Below are 19,889 nucleotides of genomic sequence, written 5' to 3' on the forward strand. Positions count from 1 at the left end.
GCTCATGCAAAATTGCTTCCTGCCCTGCACCTGTTGTTGCACATTCACAACTACCACCATCAGCAACCACGTCCAAGTCCTTGTCCCAGCGCAGCTTCAGCTGTCCCTACCCCAGTCCTTGGAGCACAAGCACAAATACACAGCCAACGCCCTACCAGCCACACTACTAAACTCACACATTTCTCAAATGCTTGCACTTGAAATGTTGCCTTTTAGGCTCATGGAGACGTAAGCTTTCCGCAACCTGATAGTGGCGGCCATCCTTCGGCACTTGGTCCCCAACCGCCACTATTTCTCCCGGTGTGTCGTCCCTGCATTACACAAGCACGTGTCCCAGAACATTAGCCATGCCCTCAACAACACAGTTACTGGGAAGGCCCACCTTACCATCGACACAAGTGCTTGTGGGCAGGGATGGTGCATCTCGCTGACGGCACGCTGGGTTAATATAGTGGAAGCCGGGACCCAGTCAGGCCTTGGGATTGAACACTTCTTCCCGTTGCAGAGGATTGCGGGCCCTGGGTCAATCAGGGTTGCCCCCACATTCTACAGCTCTTGCAACTCTTCCTCCTCAGCCTCCAAGTGACCACATCAGTCGGAAGCTGGAAGCACTGCAGCACTGACTCGGCCAAGCCACAACAGGGACTGCTGAAGCTAATATGCTTAGGGGAAATACCGCACACCTCTGAAGAGTTGTTAACAGCTGTAACAGAGCAGGCAAATCTGTGGCTGTCACCGCATGGTCAGGCATGGTAATGTGTGCCAATGGCTGGAACCTGGTGGCAGCTACAAAGCTAGGCAACCTCACACATATAGCATGCCTGGCCCATGTGCTCAACCTAGTGGTTCAGCGGTTTCTCAAAACCTACTCAGATATGCCTGATCTGCTTGTCAAAGTACGCCGCATGTGTGCTCATTTCAGAAAGTCACCTACAGCTTCCGCTGCCCTCGCCGTCCTTCAGCAGCGTTTACAGCTTCCAGCTCACCAACTGGTGTGCGATGTCACCACACATTGGAACTCAACATTGGGAAGGATTTGTGAGCAGCAGGGGGCAGTTGTTGAGCATCAGCTTCAACACGCCCATCGGTATTCAGGTCAGCCTCCACACAAAAGAACTGAGGAGTGGGCATGGATGTCAGACATCTGTGTCATCCTCCAAAACTTTTATGACTCCATCAAGATGGTGAGCGGTGATGATGCTATAATTAGCGTCACCATCCTGCTTCTCTTTCTTCTGTTACGCTCGCTGCTCACAATTAAAGAGTAGGCATTGCGGACGCAACACAATGAGATGGAACAAGGAACCGTACAGGGTGATGCCACACAGCCCAGCCTCATCTCATCCCAACGCAGATTGGGTGCAAATGGGGAGGAGGAGGAAGAGGATGAGGAGGAACAGAAGTTTGTTTTCTGTGCTACAGACCGTACTACCCACACCACATTAATGCCGTCTGTTCAGCATGGATGGTCTGAGAAAAGGGAGAATGAGGAAGAGGATGAGGAGGAGAGCATGAACAGTTGTTCTCTTGTTCAGGTCAGGGAAGACTTGTCTGTTGGCAGTCGCGCTGTAGACGGTAGTAACTGTACAACTGTCATACCGCTGGTTCAGTGTGGGTGGCCTGAGGACAGGGGGGAGGAGGAGGAGGAGGAGGAGAGCATGGTCAGTCGTCATCTTGGTGAGGACACAGAAGTCTTGCCCGTTACCAGTCTGGCGCACATGGCTGACTTTATGTTCCGCTGCCTTCTCGTGACCCTTGCGTTGTACGCATTTTGGCTGATAGTAATTACTGGTTGATCACACTTCTAAACCCCCACACTACAAGGTGAACTTTATATCTCTCATTCCAGTGGCACAAAAGTCTAGTAAAATGTTGCAGTACCAAAAGGCCCTTGTTGAGGAATTATTAGAAAAATAATGGGTATCCAAGCTGGACATGTGGCAAGTACTGGCTCTCTATGCCTTGGAGGTCTTGGCCTGCCCTGCCGCTAGTGTTTTGTCAAAGCGGGTTTTTAGTGCAGCCGGGGGCATTATAACTGATAGGCACATCCGCTTGTCAACTGAAAATGCTGACAGGCTAACTCTTATAAAAATGAACAAGGGCTGGATTGGGCCAGATTTCTCAACACCACCGGATGATAGCAGCGGAACATAAAGTCAAATCCAGCGGCTTTTTTTGGGAGGTCTATTCCCATGCACCTCTTCACACCCAGACATGGGTATACACTTCCTGATTTTGGCTATTTTCTGTTGTCCTCCTCCTTCTCCTCATGTCCTAATTTTTGGCATCCCTTGCAGTCACTGCATACGCTATAACTGTATAGCAGAACCGCTCCTTTATAATGGGAACATTTTTTTACTGAGTCCCTCCTGTATGTGTCCTCAAATTGGTATTGGGGTTTTTCCAAAATTTAGGCAACTGTTGCAGTTACTGCATACGCTATCACTGTATAGCAGAACAGCTCCTTTATAATGGCAGCATTTTTTTACTGAGGCACTCCTCTATGTGTCTTTAAATTGTTATTGGGGTTTTTCCAAAGTTTGGGCAGCCCTTTCAGTCACTGCATACGCAATAACAGTTTAGGAGACCCGCTCCTTAATAATGGGAAATTATATTTTTAAATCAGGCCCTCAATGTCTCTTCAATGGGGTATTGGGGTGCGTCCAAATTTTGGGCAGGCCTTGAAGTCACTGCATATGCTATAACAGTATAGGAGACTCATTCCTTAATAATGGGAACAACAAAGCATAGCCAGTCGATGGCCTCTAACAATAGTGATGGCTGACTGCTGGCCCTTTAAGTAAGGGGCACCTGATGGCCCTATAAAAATAGGCTTTGTGGCTTTCAGAGTCCCTCTTTCATAAACGAAACAGGATGTGTTTGATCATGTCTCACACACCACATGGGCTGATAAGGTAGTAAAATGTTAAAATTACATTTACTGGCAAATGTATTTTTCACCGTTGAAAGCAATGCAAAAGTGCAAAAACGCTATGTGTGAACATAGTTCAAGGTGTGGAGGAGCATTTTTGTTTTTGGTTATTTATTTTGCCTTATATACAAGTCATTGCCCTGGCAAAGATGTTCCTTAACATTTTTCCCAGGAAAATCCATTTTGGTTTAGTTTTTGTATGTTTTATTGTGAGTCTGTAAAAGCGCCGTAATGCTCTGACAACGTTTTTCACAGCAGTGACCTGGGAGTCAGAGTTGCTTCTACTGGACTTCCCCATGCTGTTCCCATGTCATTTGAGCACTATTCCCATCGATTTGGGCAATTTTTAAGCTCTTGCAGACGTCCGGGGAGGCCGCCAAGAAAATGCTCGAGTTTCCCATAGACTTACATTGGGCTCGTTGCTCAGGTCGAGCACCCGAGTATTCTAATGTGCTCGACCCGAGCAATAAGCACACGAACATTTTAGTGATCGCTCATCACTACTCCTTAAAGGGAACCTGTCATGCCCTATCTACTATCTACACTGCCCCCATAGCGTTGTTAGTGATGCAATGTGCATCTCTTACAAGCTTTTTTCATTAAAATTGGTGGTAATATAATGTTTCTATAACATTTTATTACTTATACCCTATCTGCTCGTTTTCATGGTCGAGATGGGAATAACTTCTTTTAGGTCCCAGTGTTTTGACGCAGGGTTACAAAGGCAGCTATGCTGCTTACTTAACTCCCATAGAAATTCATGAAAGTTCTGGAAACAGCATAGCTGCACTTGGCTGTTTTTGTAACTCAGCTTCTGACGGCTGGAACCTAGAAGTAGATATTCCCATCTCGACTATGAAAGGCAGAGATGGGAATAACCTTTTCACTTAAAGGGGCTTTCAAATACTAAGACAACCTCCTCTCAATCTGAATGTTTGCCCCCGTTAAAATAAAACACTTAGACTCAACTCCCGTGCCAGTGACGTTCCAGTGGTGTCGGCACTAACATTCCTGGGGTTCAGCGCTGGCGTCACTGTCCACACCTTCAGACGAATAGGTAGTCAAGAGGAAGTCAGACCTTTGGCTGGCCGCTCACTTTCTCTTGACTACTTGTACATTCAAAGGCGGGGACTGTGGCGGCAGCACTGGTTGGGCACAGGGAATGCGAGTACCAACACAGCTGGAACAGTGCGGAAGGTGAGTTCTATGTGTTTTTATTTTAACAGGAGCAAACATTCAGATTAAGAAGGGGTTGTCCTAGTAGTGGACAACCCCTTTAATGTGAGGAAAGTACTGGCTCTCCTGCAAATTAGCTAAGAGCAAAGAAATCTATCTTGCATTAGCACCTCAAGACATTGCACTCAACCAGCTAGAATCTGCTCTACTCTTATAAGGGACAAACACCCCGAAACAGACTGTCTGGACATGATTTTCTTAGCATTTACTCCTGATCATGTTGCAAAACTCATGAAAACTATTTTGCTACAGTCAAGTTCTTCATAGTTGTCTGAAAACAACAACTTGAACTATGGTTTTAAAATATTAGTTGTGTACATACTGTGAATAAATGAGATGGTTTTAGGCTGCAACAATGTTTATTTCTATAAATCAAGACTAGAATTAGACATGTTTCAATCTAAAGGTTTTTAGTATTTTTCTGCCGTATACACCATGTGCACTGTGAGAAAATTGGTCAGCTGTGTGAACTTCAAGATGTTGGCTACATTCCCATAGAGCACTAAAGGTTAACCTAGATGCAGTGTGCACTTTCCAGTAACGCAAAACGCCTCTGAATCACTCCTTTATTAGACTGAGAACTACTCCCAGGAGATCTTAATAAACTGTCCATTGTGCCTGATGAATTACTGGTACACACCGATTCTCCCATTAGCCCTGGGAGATGCAGGCGAGAACACTCCTTCACTAATAGATGGTCAGGGGATTTGCCCTGGTACAAACCAACCCTGAATTAAGCCTGTCATTTTCTTCTGTGGTGCGAACATTAATGAGGCTATAATCTTTTCTTGTCCGCTCGCTATGAATCAGAGTGCGATGGCTCATCTTACATTTGAGTCCATTGTTTTGATTAGATAATTTTCCTATGCCTTTTCATTTTTTTTTAAATTATAGCTTGAATTGGTCTTGAATAAAATCTCCAGTCATTTAATGATTTTGCTCCTATTATAATGTCTTCCAGGATGACAGAGAGAGATGAACAGAAAATGCACTTTATGAATTTCTTGCCACTCCTCATCAAATCAATGCGAGGCTATATGATCTGTCCTGATCATTACTGTTACAAGAGTAATGCCTTTGGCTTTCAATTGTCACACACAAAAAGAGGATCTCCGAGGTGTGGTCTAGAGGTTGGTACGCAACACCTATATTATCCAACAAGACACACCGGAGACATGAGATTTGTTCACACTTTAATTCCTTAAGTGTTCAATGATCTTCCAAAGTATTGGACAATATATTACAACTGTTTCAACAAGCTTATATCATAAATGTGTCATCTCGGTGTGAGGGCACTAAATATATGATTATAATCCCACATCAATATTATTATGTGTGTTGTGCTGTCGTGAGATCAAAGTGATTGCACAGTCTGTTGATACTTGTTATGGTTGTGCTCATACAGTACAGACCAAAAGTTTGGACACACCTTCTCATTTAAAGATTTTTCTGTATTTTCATGGCTATGAAAATTGTACGTTCACACTGAAGGCATCAACACTATGAATTAACACATGTGGTATTATATACTTAACAAAAAAGTGTGAAAAAACTGAAAATATGTCTTATATTCTAGGTTCTTCAAAGTAGCCACCTTTTGCTTTGATGACTGCTTCGCACACTCTTGGCATTCTCTTGATGAACTTCAAGTGCTTACCACTTGTTGGCCCTTTTGCCTTCTCTCTGCGGTCTAGCTCACCCCAAACCATCTCGATTGGGTTCAGGTCTGGTGACTGTGTAGGCCAGGTCATCTGGGGTAGCACCGCATCACTCTCCTTCTTGGTCAAATAGCCCTTACACAGCCTGGAGGTGTGTTTGGGGTCATTGTCCTGTTGAAAAATAAATGATGGTCCAACTAAACGCAAACTGGATGGAATAGCATGCCGCTGCAAGATGCTGTGGTAGCCATGCTGGTTCATTATGCCTTCAATTTTGAATAAATCCCCAACAGTGTCACCAGCAAAGCACCCCCACACAATCACACCTCCTCCTCCATGCTTCACGGAGGGAACCAGGCATGTAGAGTCCATCCGTTCACTTTTTCTGCGTTGCACAAAGACACGGTGGTTGGAACCAAAGATCTCAAATTTGGACTCATCAGACCAAAGCACAGATTTCTACTGGTCTAATGTTCATTCCTTGTGTTCTTTAGCCCAAACAAGTCTCTTCTGCTTGTTGCCTGTCCTTAGCAGTGGTTTTCTAGCAGCTATTTTACCATGAAGGCCTGCTGCACAAAGTCTCCTCTTAACAGTTGTTGAAGAGATGTGTCTGCTGCTAGAACTCTGTGTGGCATTGACCTGGTCTCTAATCTGAGCTGCTGTTAACCTGCGATTTCTGAGGCTGGTGACTCAGATAAACTTATCCTCAGAAGCAGAGGTGACTCTTGGTCTTCTTTTCCTGGGGCGGTCCTCATGTGAGCCAGTTTCTTTGTAGCGCTTGATGGTTTTTGCAACTGCACTTGGGGACACTTTCAAAGTTTTCCCAATTTTTCGCACTCACTGACCTTCATTTCTTAAAGTAATGATGGCCACTCGTTTTTATTTACTTAGCTGCTTTTTTCTTGCCATAATACAAATTCTAACAGTCTATTCAGTAGGACTATCAGCTGTGTATTCACCAGACTTCTGCACAACACAACTGATGCTCCCAACCCCATTTATAAGGCAAGAAATCCCACTTATTAAACCTGACAGGGCACACCTGTGAAGTGAAAACCATTTCCGGTGACTACCTCTTGAAGCTCATCAAGAGAATGCCAAGAGTGTGCAAAGCAGTCATCAAAGCAAAAGGTGGCTACTTGAAGAACCTAGAATATAAGACATATTTTCAGTTGTTTCACACTTTTTGTTAAGTATATAATTTCACATGTGTTAATTCATAGTTTTGATGCCTTCAGTGTGAATGTACAATTTTCATAGTCATGAAAATACAGAAAAATCTTTAAATGAGAAGGTGTGTCCAAACTTTTGGTCTGTACTGTATATCTTACATATTCTTCATATGTTATATATATATGCCAATACATTCTCCAGAAATATAGTTTATTTTTTAACATATTGACAATACAGATTATGACTCCAGTGTTCCCTTTCAGGAAGGATGTTGCTGACCACAAAGGACCTATGCAAGGTTGGTCTTCTCCATATATAAAGAAGTATATGCAATGCATAATACATACATATAATTTTGCACCTATTACATATTCACTTACTTAATAGGATCACCATGTTAGGTCTCCTTCACATGTCTGTGTTTGCAGTATGTGTGGCATTCATTTTTTTCACGAATGACACACGTACCCATCATAACCTATAGTAATCTTCACATGTCCGTGTGACCTACATGAAGACGTCCATTTTTTTCAATCAGCACGGAAGACAAGGGCAATACAAGTCTATAGGTCAGAGAAAAACACGTACAGCACACAGATGGCATCAGTGTACCATCCTTGTGCTGTACGTGTTTAACTTTGCAAAGTATAGGAGAAGCTTTGTAATTTCATTCTTTCTTTATCCATACCGAAAAAACATGGATGGCATACTGATGACACCGGTACTGTTTTTTTCTAGTACTGATATTATACAGACCTGTGTAGGGGGCCTAATGCTGTATTCACTTTTGACATCTTACCAATTTTTGTATAAAGGGCAATTATGATCACAGTTAGTTTGTTTCCTGCATCATGATAATAATTGCTTAGTATAATATCATTTATTAATTGTAATCAATTGTGCATGCATAAAATGTTAGCAGGGGTGGTATCTGCAAATGTAATTGTTGCTTGTAGCAACATTCACTGATAGCTTTATTTAGTGTCCCTTAGCACTCAACGTTTCTGGTAAAAACTGTCAGCCCAGAATAGATTACATCTTACTACACTAGAACAGGATATACATCACTCTGTGTGAACGGGTGCACAGATAAGATACTACTCCATATGTCCACCATCAAAAAAGGGAGAAGGTTAATGAAAGATTAATAATGATTTTATTAAGATACTACTCCATAAGTCCACCATCAAAAAAGGGAGAAGGTTAATGAAAGATTAATAATGATTTTATTTTTAGTGCAATCCAAAATAAAGTAATGTTTCTGCCTTAAAATTCAGACCTTCATCAGAAGGATTACTTAATTGTATATAGGAAATAGTGTCAGGTGCTGTATTGGTAATGGATGTATACAGCCAAATGGTCGGAGCATAAAATGAGTCCCTTTTTATTTCAAGTTACACATATTTAGTGGTAACCAATCTTCATCCTATTAATTCTATCCATGAGGCACGCTCATTGCCAAAAACGTATTACTATTAAATGGATTTAATGAGCATGCTCAGATATGCTGGTAGTGAATGGAGAGAGATGTGCATGTCCAATCCCCTCCCCATTCCCAGTAGGTGTGGTGTTAAGATATGCACCAGTCCTAGAACTGGGACTTACAGCTATTAAGCATTATATAAATATATGAGCAGGGAATACCTTTTAACTCCTTCCTACAAAATGACATATTGGTACATCAAATTACAGGTGATTTACTGCAATCTGACATACAGTGAGAGAGAAATGTCTTAGAGATGAAAAGGGCACAGGACTTGTGTCCATGCCATCTACAGCAGGAGGCAGCTGTAATACACAAGTGCTGAGACCAGACATATTGGTAATCTCAGCACTTTAACACCTCATATGCCACTGTCAGTAGTGACAGCGACATGTGAGGAGTCTGACAAAGAGATTGCTCTCATTGTCAGACTATCGGCACCCCGCAGTACAATCGTGGGGTGCTAATGGTTGCTATGGCAACAGGTAGACTTGACAAAGGCTTTGCTGTTTGCCTATATTCCTCAGCCAATCAATTCCTGCCAGGGCAGGACTTGATTGGTTGACTGTCAAAGTCTCACTGTGAGAGACTTCAATGCGATTAAAGGATGGCAGATCCTATTGTGGGACCAGTAATTGTTGTAAAAAAATCAAAAAAATATTTTTAGGTGTAAAAAAATATATGTAAATATTAAAAAAGGTTTTAATTGTAAGAAAAAACAAAACCACACAAGAAAACACAACAACCTATATTATAAAATGATGTTATTACGGTATTTATTGTACAGTGACTGTCGTAAAAAAGAATATGAAAAACTCTGCTAGAATTACTGTTTTTGTCCATTTTGCCTCACAAAAAGTGTTAAAAAAATTGTATTCGTCCCAAAGTGGTATCAATAAAATTTATGGCTCGTTTTGAAAAAAAAAAATCCTTCATACAGCTCTGTATTCAGAAAAATTAAAAAGCTAGGGTTCTTAAAATATGTCAAACACAAAAAAGTGTTTTTTTAAGTCATTTTTTGTGGCAAAAGTAGTAAAAAAAATTGAAAAAAATATAAATTGGATATCATCGTAATCGTATCGACAAGCAAAGTAAACATTAATTATACTTCACTGTGAACTATATATACATACACATATGTTAAGGGGACGGTTGCAAACAACTGTATTAAATAATGGAACGCAACCGAACCTAGGGTCCACGATGCAGCCTGGAGGACTGCGGCCGAACACCTTCCGGGTAAGAAGGTAAAACAACCAACTGAAATAACAATCCCCTCCATGTTACTGCACACCGGAACGGGAATAGGAATTCGCACTATCTCCGTTAACTGCACGAGAGATGTGCAATAAATAATGTATCTGTAGCCCTGTTTACAGCACAGGGACTACACAGCAGGCGCTAGGATGCGTGTGTGATACACTCCGGCGTATACGTGCTCCCAGCCGGCGTGCTACCGGATTGAGGAGTATCTCTCCACGTGGCTTACAGGCGGTGCCGGGAATACGGCGTCTGCAGACTGCTCGGGGTGTATGGCGACCCCTTTGTCAGAGCCAGACTGCCAGACGAAGCTACCAGCCTTCCTCCATCTAAGGCTGCCTATCCCCCGCTAAACCTGCCTGACAGAAGCTAAAGCACACGTGGAGCCCAAACGACCAAGCGTCCACACAACAACACCATCACAGCTCAATGATCAGAGCGCACCGCCATGTTTGTGGGCGGGCTATTTAAAGATTAAGCCCTGCCCACTGTCGCACTATTGGTGACGTCACCCACGACCAATCAGGCGGTGCCAGGTCACCGGATCAGCTGACCCCCAAACCACCAATCACGGTCCGCCATGTCACGGGCACGCTCAGTGCAGTGAATCCTGGACTTAGGCTGTAGCAGCCCTGTTTCCCTCCGCAACCTATGCTTCATGTTGCTAGGAACAAAGACCCAAGAGACAACTTGTCCATCTTGTGCACCAGCTAGGCGTTGGAACTGATGACAATGCTGAGCAGCATCAGCACCAGCTGGAACAGCATGGGAGACCACAGAAGCCACTGATGGTTCTGAACCCATTTCAAATCCAGCAAACACCTAACATATATATATATAAAATGTCAGCATCATTCAAAACACATATGTAATATATACAAATATATTGAGCCAGCCAGATGCCCAAAAATACAGGCTGAAGTGGGTAATACCCTAAGACACTCATATATGCTAATTCCTATAAGAGACAAAGAGTCATAGTTCATGAAGATACATCAAAATATCCACATTTTATTGAAAAAGTATAACATAAACGGGCAGAATAAATAAACATCAAATGTATACAAATAGTCTACAATAGAAAAGACACAGGTACTTGAGTGAGTAGTTCACAAAAATATACCTGTCATGAGTGGTGTAACATTTTAACTTTGTGAATAGAATCAACACAATGTATCACAGTCTCAATTTAGAGGAAATGAATGAAGAGGCTCTCACATGGCAACTGGTATAAACATTATGTGTATCCCTTGTATATAGAAATCAATAAGCAGTGACGCATGTGCATAAAATATGGGATCCTACATCACATGTGTGAACCATATATACCACCTTAGAGCCACTCAGTAACCCCAAAGGATAAATGCAGGCCACATACACACGTGGTCAAAATTGTTGGTACCCCTCGTTTAATGAAAGAAAAACCTACAATGGTCACAGAAATAACTTGAATCTGACAAAAGTAAGAATAAATTAAAAATCTATGAAAATGAACAAATGAAAGTCAGTCATTGCTTTTCAACCCTGCTTCCACAGAATTAAAAAAAAAAGTGATAAAAAGTTGCACATATCACAAAATGGTACCAATAAAAACTACTGTACAAGGAATAAACCCTCATACCGCTCCGCTGCCCAAAAATTGTACAACTTATGGCTCTCAGAATAATTATTTTTTTGCAAGTGTGTATTTATTGTATTTATTGTACAAAATAATAAAACAAAAATAAAACTATGGAAATTTGGTATTGACGTATTTGTACTGACCCACAGAATAAAGTCAACATTTTATTTATGTAGCACAGTTAATAGTGTAACATTTAAAATGCAAAACAACAGTGGCAGAATTACTGTTTTGCTTAGATTCCTTCCCATAAAGACTTAACCCCTTAGTGACCAAGCCAAGAATCGCCTTAATGAACAAATTTTACAATTCTGACCAGTGTCACTTTATGAGGTAATTACTCTGGAACACTTCACCGGATCCCAACGATTCTGAGACTGTTTTTTCAGGACATATTGTGCTTCATGATAGTGGAAAAAATTATTTGATATCACTTGCGTTTATTTGTGAAAAAAAAAACAGAAATTTGGCAAAAATGTTGAAAATGTAGCAATTTTCAAACTTTGAATTCTTATGCCCTTAAATCAGAGAGATATGTCACACAAAATAGTTAATAAATAATATTTTCCACATGTCTACTTTACACAATCACAATGTTTTTAAAAAACATTTTTTATGAAGTTATAAGGGTTATGGCTATGTGCCCACGATGCAGAAATGAAGCAGAAAATTTCTGCAGCATTTCTGCATCTTCCTGGCAGAAAAAAACGCATGCAGATTGTGCATGCGTTTTTCCTGCAGAATACATGCGGATCCACATGCGGATTCACATGCGTTTCCGCATGCAGATTGACAAGCACTTTCCAGGCGATAGCATCACTTGGAAAGTGCTTGACAACTAGGTCACACTGCATAAATCCATGCAAACAGCATGGATTTATACAGTGTGAACCGTAAAAATTAAAACAAATAAAGCTATACTCACCCCCGAGGCCCCGGCGTGGCTGCAGCGCTGCTTCCTGTCTGGTTCCTGGATGCCGGCATATCGCGAGACAGAGCGGTGAAGGGCCTGCGATCACATGACTGTGACGTCACCGCAGGTCCTTCAGCGCTGCCGGCATTCAGAGAGAAGACGCCGGACAGGTGAGTATAAACTTTATTTGTTATTTTATTCTTTTTTTACAGGTACAATGGTACCCAGGTCTGGATGAGAGTCTCCTCTCCTCCAGAACTGGGTACCATCCGCACATAGAGACGCATAGAAGCCACTTGTAAAAATGTACAGTCGCGGTTTCTATGCGTCTCAATACAAGTCAATGGCGGGAGTTCCGCTGCGCTTCCGCAAAATTAAATGACATGCTGCGGATTTTTGTACGCAGCATAAACGTTGCGGAAAAATCCGCAGCATGTGCATAGAACATGCGGAATCCCCTTGGGGACCATGGGGTGTGGATTACCTAGCGCTTCACAAGCGTTTCCGCTGCGGAAATTCTGCAGCATAAACGCTTGAAAAACGCTGCGTGGGCACACAGCCTAAAAGTTGACCAGCAATTTCTCATTTACCAACACAATTTATAAAACCATTTCTTTTAGAGACCACATCACATTTGAAGTGACTTTGAGGGGTTTATATGACAGAAAAAAAACAAAAGTGACACCATTCTAAAAACTGCACCCCTCAAGGTGCTCAAAACAACATTCAAGAAGATAATTTTTTTATATATATTTTTTTTACTTTTGAAAATGATGTAGGCCTAACCATAACTAGCATAGCCCAAATAAGCCTAGCCTTAATAAGCCTAACACTAATAAGCCTAATCCTAACAAGCCTAATCCTAATAAGCTTAACCCGAATAAGTCTAGTCCTAATTATCCTAGCCCTAAGCCAAGTAACCCTAACCCTAGTAACCCTAGTAACCCTAACCCTAGTAACCCTAGTAACTCTAACCCTAGTAGCCCTTACCCTAATGAACCCTAACCCTAGTAACCCTAACTGCAAAGAGTAAAAAAAAAATGATAAAAAAATGTAATTTGACAAGGGGGATGACACAAAAGAGGGGGTGATCAATGAGGTTTAGAAGATTTACTGAAACTATTATTGGGGGCTTTTTATCACTGTGATAGGGTCTATCACAGTAATCAAAAGCCATCGGCCAACAAGCAAAATCCTTGCTGTTCCTGGGTGCAGGGAGGCAGATCTTGGCAGATGCACTGCACATGCACCCGTCATTTTCTTTTGTCGGAACAAGGAGGAGGGCCAGGGGATCGCAGATTTGGTACCTAAGGTACTTTGTGTGGCTCGGGGCCCCCATTTCTCTTCTCTCTGATATGTTAGATTATATCAGAGGAGAGAGAAATTAATTTTAAATCCGACTCTTTTTTTTTGTGATCTCCATTATTCGGTGAATAACGGCGATAACGTCACAGGGGACTGTTAAATCTGTCCCTGATCATGTTCTCCAGGGTTTCAGCTACCCCCGGTAGCTGAGGCCCTGGAGATTTTCTAATGCTGGGGGGCTCTACACTGTTATTTCTCCATGGCGTTAAACAACGGCGCTGAGGAATAAGTACCCTGAACGACTGCCATGAAAAGGTGTATCGGCGATCGTTAAGGGGTTAATATAACTTTGTTAATAATTTATATTTACCCCAAAATTATGCCACTGACAAATACAACTCCTCCCCCCAAAAACATGTCCTAATATGGCTGTTACCAAAAACATAAAAAGTTATGGCTCCTGGAATGCAACAAAAGAAAAGTGAAAAATAAATGTTCTGGTATAAAGCCTAACACTGACTGTGAGTCACATGGTTGTCATGCACAAGACTTATTTTGCCCATACAAGAGTCATCAAACATATAGTAAAATATGGCTTCAGTAATTCTCCTCTTCCAATATAAGTATTATTAGAAGTACAGTATTTTGCTCCTTCTTTACTCCTCCATAATATAGCAGCTAGCAAATAGTTAATAAGTCTTTAAACAGTGTGCCAAATTATTATGCAAATTGGATTTAAGTGTCATAAATATTTAATATTTTGTTTTTAAATAAACTCATGTGTGGTATTGTGTATCAGGACTCTTTGGATCACTGAAATTAGTCTTAAACACCTGTGGTTTGCTAGGTGAGCCCAATTAAAGGAAAATTACTTAAGAAGGACATTCCACATTATTAAGCAGGCCACAGGTTTCAAGCAATATGGAAACGAAAAAGGATCTTTTTTTGCTGCCGAAAAGCATTAAATAGTGCAATGCCTTGGACAATATATGAAAACATTAGATATTTCACGAAAACCTAAGCGTGATCATCTTACTGTGAAGAGATTTGTGACTGATAGAGAAAACAGATGGGTTTGTGCAAGTAAAGGCATAATGAGGAAGGTTTCTGCCAGACAAATTCATATGATCAAGAGAGCAGCTGCTAAAATACCATTACAACACAGCAGATAGGTATTTGAAGCTGCTGGTGCTTCTGGAGTCCTGCTAACCTTAAGGTGCAGGATCCTCCATAGGCTTGAAGTTGTGCATAAACCTACTACTCGACCACCACTAAATAGTGCACACAAGCAGAAACGGCTGCAGTGGGCCCAGACATACATGAAGACTAATTTTAACAGTTTTGTTTACTAGTGCAACCATTGATGTTCCAGGTGAATGAACTAATGGATGGTTGGTGGTTTGCCAGCATGTTCCAATAAAGCTGTGACATCAGCAAGGAAGTGGTTGAGTCATGTTTTGGGCTGTAATCATGGGGAGAAATCTGGTAGGCCCCTTTAGGGTCCCTGAAGGTGTGAAAATTACCTCGGCAAAGTATATAGAGTTTATAACTAACTATTTTATTCAATGGTACAAAAAGAAGAACCGTGCCAATCAAAAATCATCTTAATGCATGACAATGCATCATCTAATGCTGCTAAGAATACCTCTGAGTCATAGGCTGCTGTGGGCATAAAAGGATAGAAACTCATAGTTCTGCCACCATCCTCCCCTGACCTCAGCCATATTGACAACCTTTGGAATATCCTCAAGCAGAATATCTAATAGGGTGGGAAACAGATTACACTAAAACAGCAGCTTTGGGAGGCTATAATGGCATCTTGACAAGAAATTCAAGCAGAAAGTATCTGTTATGTTCTGCTACCAGAGCTAAGGAAAGAGAGGAGATCTGTCCCTACGATAGAACTCAGCTGAATCCCTACGATGTAACAGGGAACCTGATCCTGCGATCAGACCTGCTAAAGTCCTAAGCTAGTCTGTACGGAGACCTATAGATGTGGGGAAGGAACCCCTACAAGTACTAAGGACTGGGAGGAAAATGGGACACCTCCTAACAGAAATAGTAGCAGACAGACGAACAAACAAAATATATAGAACATAGAGGTCCATAGACCAAGCAAACTAACAGAGTTAGATACAGAGCACAGGCTAGCTAGAAAGTAGTTATACAATGAAGTCCAGCAAAGCCAGAAGGGCGGAGCAGGATTAAATAGGCCAACAAGGTCATGTGACCAGCAAAGGAAAAAACCTAAGAGCAAGGTTCTAACAGTACCCCCCCTTCTAAGAGGATCCTCCGGATCCCCTAGGACCAGGCTTATCAGGAAATCTCCTGTGAAACGCTCTGATAAGTCTGGACGCGGAAACATCATCTGACCTCACCCAAGAGTTATCCTCGGGTCCGAAACCTTTCCAGGCCACAAGATACTGCAAACTACCTCTATACCGTCTAGAGTTAAGGATGCGAGAAATTTCATATTCCCCATCCTCCACCACCGGAGGAACAGAGGCAGAGGCGTCACCATCCGACACAACAGCTTTTTTAACAGAGAGACATGAAATACCGGATTAATTCTCCAGGAGGTAGGAACCTCCAACCTAACAGCAGATTGGTTGACAACCTGAAGCACCTTAAAGGGCCCTACAAACTTGGGACCCAATTTCTTAGAAGGAATCCTCAACCGCAGATTCCTAGAGGACAACCAGACCATGTCACCAACAGCGAACAAAACCTCCTGTCGTTTCCTATCAAAGTAGTCTTTAGATTTTCTGTTGGCCTCCTGAAGATTACCACGCACATCCGTCCAAACTCTCTCCAAATCACCGGAAAAATTCTCCTCCTCAGGCACGGCAGATCCCAACTTGGAGAACGACCCAAACGACGGATGTCTCCCAGAACAACATAAAAAAGGCGAACAACCAGCAGAAGAAGATGTATGATTGTTCAGAGCAAATTCAGCAAGTGGCAGAAACTCAGACCACCCCTCTTGATTGTCTGCCACAAAACAACGCAAGAACTGCTCAACATCCTGGTTTTTCCTTTCTGTCTGGCCATTAGATTCAGGATGATATCCGGACGAGAACGACAAATGAACTCCCAACCTGTCACAAAAGGCACGCCAAAAACGAGCCACGAACTGAGGACCCCTATCAGAAACAATGTCAGTAGGAACGCCATGAAGTCTGACAATTTCCTTGACAAAGGCCTTAGCGAGAGTTTTAGCGCAGGGCAGTTTGACGAAGGGAACCAAGTGACAGATCTTGCTAAAACGGTCCACGACCACCCAGATGACAGTAAAACCCTCAGAGGGGGGAAGGTCAGTTATAAAGTCCATAGCCAAATGTGTCCAAGGAGCACTGGGAACCTCCAAAGGACAAAGCAACCCCGCAGCAGGAGTATGTGAGGACTTAGATCTAGCACATATAGTACATTGACGCACCCACTTAATGACTTCCTTCTGCCATCCAGGCCACCAAAAACTGCGACCCACCAGTCTCTTGGTCTCAGAGATTCCGGGATGACCTGCCAACCGAGATTCGTGACACTCAACAAACAAATCTCTCCTAAAGGTCCCAGGCACAAACAACCTCCCATGAGGAGTGTTAGATGGGGCATTCTCCTGTGCTTTAAGAATCTCATCTTCCAAAACGGAGTCCAAAGCAGCTATCACAACACCTTCTTGTAAAATGTTCTCCTCTTTCTCAGCACCGACTATGGGAGAAAAACTGCGAGACAAGGCATCCGCCTTAACATTCTTAGTACCAGGGATGTAAGTAACGGAGAAATTAAACCGCGAGAAAAACAGTGCCCACCTAGCCTGACGGGCATTAAGGCGCTTGGCAGCATCAAGATATATCAGATTTTTATGATCCGTAAGAACCTGAACGGGAAATTCCGCACCTTCCAAGAAGTGGCGCCAGTGTTCAAATGCGAGTTTAATAGCCAATAATTCCCGATTACCAATATCGTAATTCAGTTCAGTCTCCGAAAAATTTTTTGAAAAAAAGGCACAGGGATGTAATCCATCCCCGTTATCCTGAGACAATACTGCGCCAACCCCCACAGAGGAAGCATCAACCTCAACCAAAAACGGCTTAGTCACATCAGGCTGCATAAGGATGGGAGCAGAGGTGAACCTCTCCTTGAGATACACAAAAGCTTCAATGGCCTCAGAAGACCACTGAACCGCATCAGCACCTTTCCTGGTGAGATCGGTCAGAGGTTTGACAATACTAGAAAAATGTTTTATGAATTTTCTGTAATAATTGGCGAAACCCAAAAACCTCTGTATCGATTTCAAACCAATAGGCCTAGGCCATTCCTGTACAGCTTGAACTTTAACCGGGTCCATCTCAAAACCTTCGCTGGAGATAATGTAACCCAAAAAACTAATTCTCTGTACAGCGAACTCACATTTCTCCAGCTTAGCAAAAAGCGAATTGTCCATTAATAACTGTAATACCTCACGTACGCTCTGCCAATGAGACTCCAGATCCGGCGAATAAATCAAAATGTCATCCAAATACACAACCACATTTTTGCCGATCAAAGGTCTAAGGATGTCATTAATAAAATTCTGAAAAAATGCAGGAGCATTAGTAAGACCAAAAGGCATAACCAGGTTCTCAAAATGACCCACAGGAGTGTTAAAAGCAGTCTTCCATTCATCACCCTCCTTCATGCGCAACAGATTGTATGCCCCCTTAAGGTCAATTTTAGAGAACCACTTGGCCCCCATTAACTGGTTAAACAGATCAGGAATCAATGGCAGTGGGTAAGGATTGCGTACAGTAATTTTGTTAATCTCACGAAAATCCAGACAAGGACGTAAACCGCCGTCCTTTTTTTTTACAAAAAAAAATCCAACCGCCACAGGAGACTTAGAGGGCCTAATGTGACCGGCGGCCAAACTTGTCTGTATGTATTCCTCCAAAGCCTTCCTCTCAGGAATAGTAAGGTTAAATAAACGACTTTTAGGAAGAGTCGCTCCAGGGACAAATTCAATAGAACAATCATAGTCTCTATGGGGAGGCAAAACCTGCGATTCCTTCTCAGAAAAAACTCTCCAAAAATCCTGAATAGGAACAGGCAATTCTCCCCTATCCAAAGCTGCAATACGCCCGTTACAACACTTGTCATAAAATTTATGGCTCCAGGATTTAATTTCACTGGTAGACCAATCCAGTACAGGATTGTGAAATTTTAACCAGGGCAATCCCAATATTACTGGAGAAGGCAAGTTATTCAAAACTACCAAATCCAATTTCTCATGGTGAACACCATTAATAGTGAGAGGAAATTCACAGACCTTGAGAGTAATATTCTTCAAAGGGGAACCATCCACAGAAACCACAGCAATGGGGGATGATAAAGGTTCGGGTTTTAAATTGAGTCTTTCCAAGAATCCCCCATCAATTACATTCAGAGTAGACCCACAATCAACAAACACCCGAAATTCCATTAATTTTTCCTGAGCAATCGTGGAAGCAGCTAAAAATACACCCTTGGAATTTAAACAGGCAATACGGGCATGACTGACCATTTTTTTTTCTTTCTTCATACGAAGCTCACAGCCTTTAATCAAATGACCAGATTTTCCGCAATAGAAACACAAGCCTTCAGAAAATCGACGGTCTTTTTCTTGAGAGCGAGGTGCCACCAATCCAATCTCCATCGGTTCACCACTGTTAGTACACACATTCTCATAACCAGAAACTGACATAGCAGAGGATTTGCTCTCATTAACCCTTGCACGCAGTCTCCTATCCACCCGTATAGCTAATTGCATAGCCTGTTGCAAATCTTCAGGTGTAGGATAAGCAATTAGCAGGTCTTTAACCCTTTCACTGAGCCCAGCAAGAAATAGACTTTTCAGAGCAGAATCGTTCCACCCTGTTTGAGTAGACCATCGACGGAAATGAGTACAATATTTTTCCACATTACCTGATCCCTGTTTCAAACGTCTCAACTCAGTCTCAGCTGATGCGACACGGTCAGGATCATCATATAATAGTCCCAAAGCAGAAAAAAAACTATCCACTGATCTGAAGCATGTATCACTAGGTTGCAAAGAAAAGGCCCACTCCTGAGGCTCTTTGCGCAAAAGTGACATTATGAACCCTATGCGCTGGGATTCATCCCCAGAGGACTTGGGTCTCAAACGAAAATACAATAAGCAAGCATTTTTAAATGAAAAAAATTCTCGGTGTTCACCAAAAAATAAATCCGGCAAACATACCTTAGGCTCCAAGAAATGTGCTCCAGGACAGTTACTCACGTGCTGACGGAGCTCGGCCACCTCCAGAGAGAGT

At 42.2% G+C, this 19,889-nt stretch overlaps 1 long non-coding RNA gene across 1 annotated transcript in view; it reads left to right on the forward strand.

The window, feature by feature from the left end:
* Nucleotides 1-19,889, forward strand: part of LOC141258081 (uncharacterized) — a 125,395-nt gene that overhangs the window by 4,603 nt on the left and 100,903 nt on the right. The window contains exon 2 of the long non-coding RNA XR_012318192.1: nt 7,263-7,297. This is a non-coding gene — a long non-coding RNA (uncharacterized lncRNA). The remainder of the gene's footprint in view (nt 1-7,262; nt 7,298-19,889) is intronic.

Source organism: Phyllobates terribilis, unplaced genomic scaffold, assembly GCF_046119375.1.
Source record: "Phyllobates terribilis strain yellow unplaced genomic scaffold, ASM4611937v1 Scaffold_3__8_contigs__length_932513732, whole genome shotgun sequence".
In the NCBI taxonomy this organism is placed as follows: Eukaryota; Metazoa; Chordata; class Amphibia; order Anura; family Dendrobatidae; genus Phyllobates; species Phyllobates terribilis.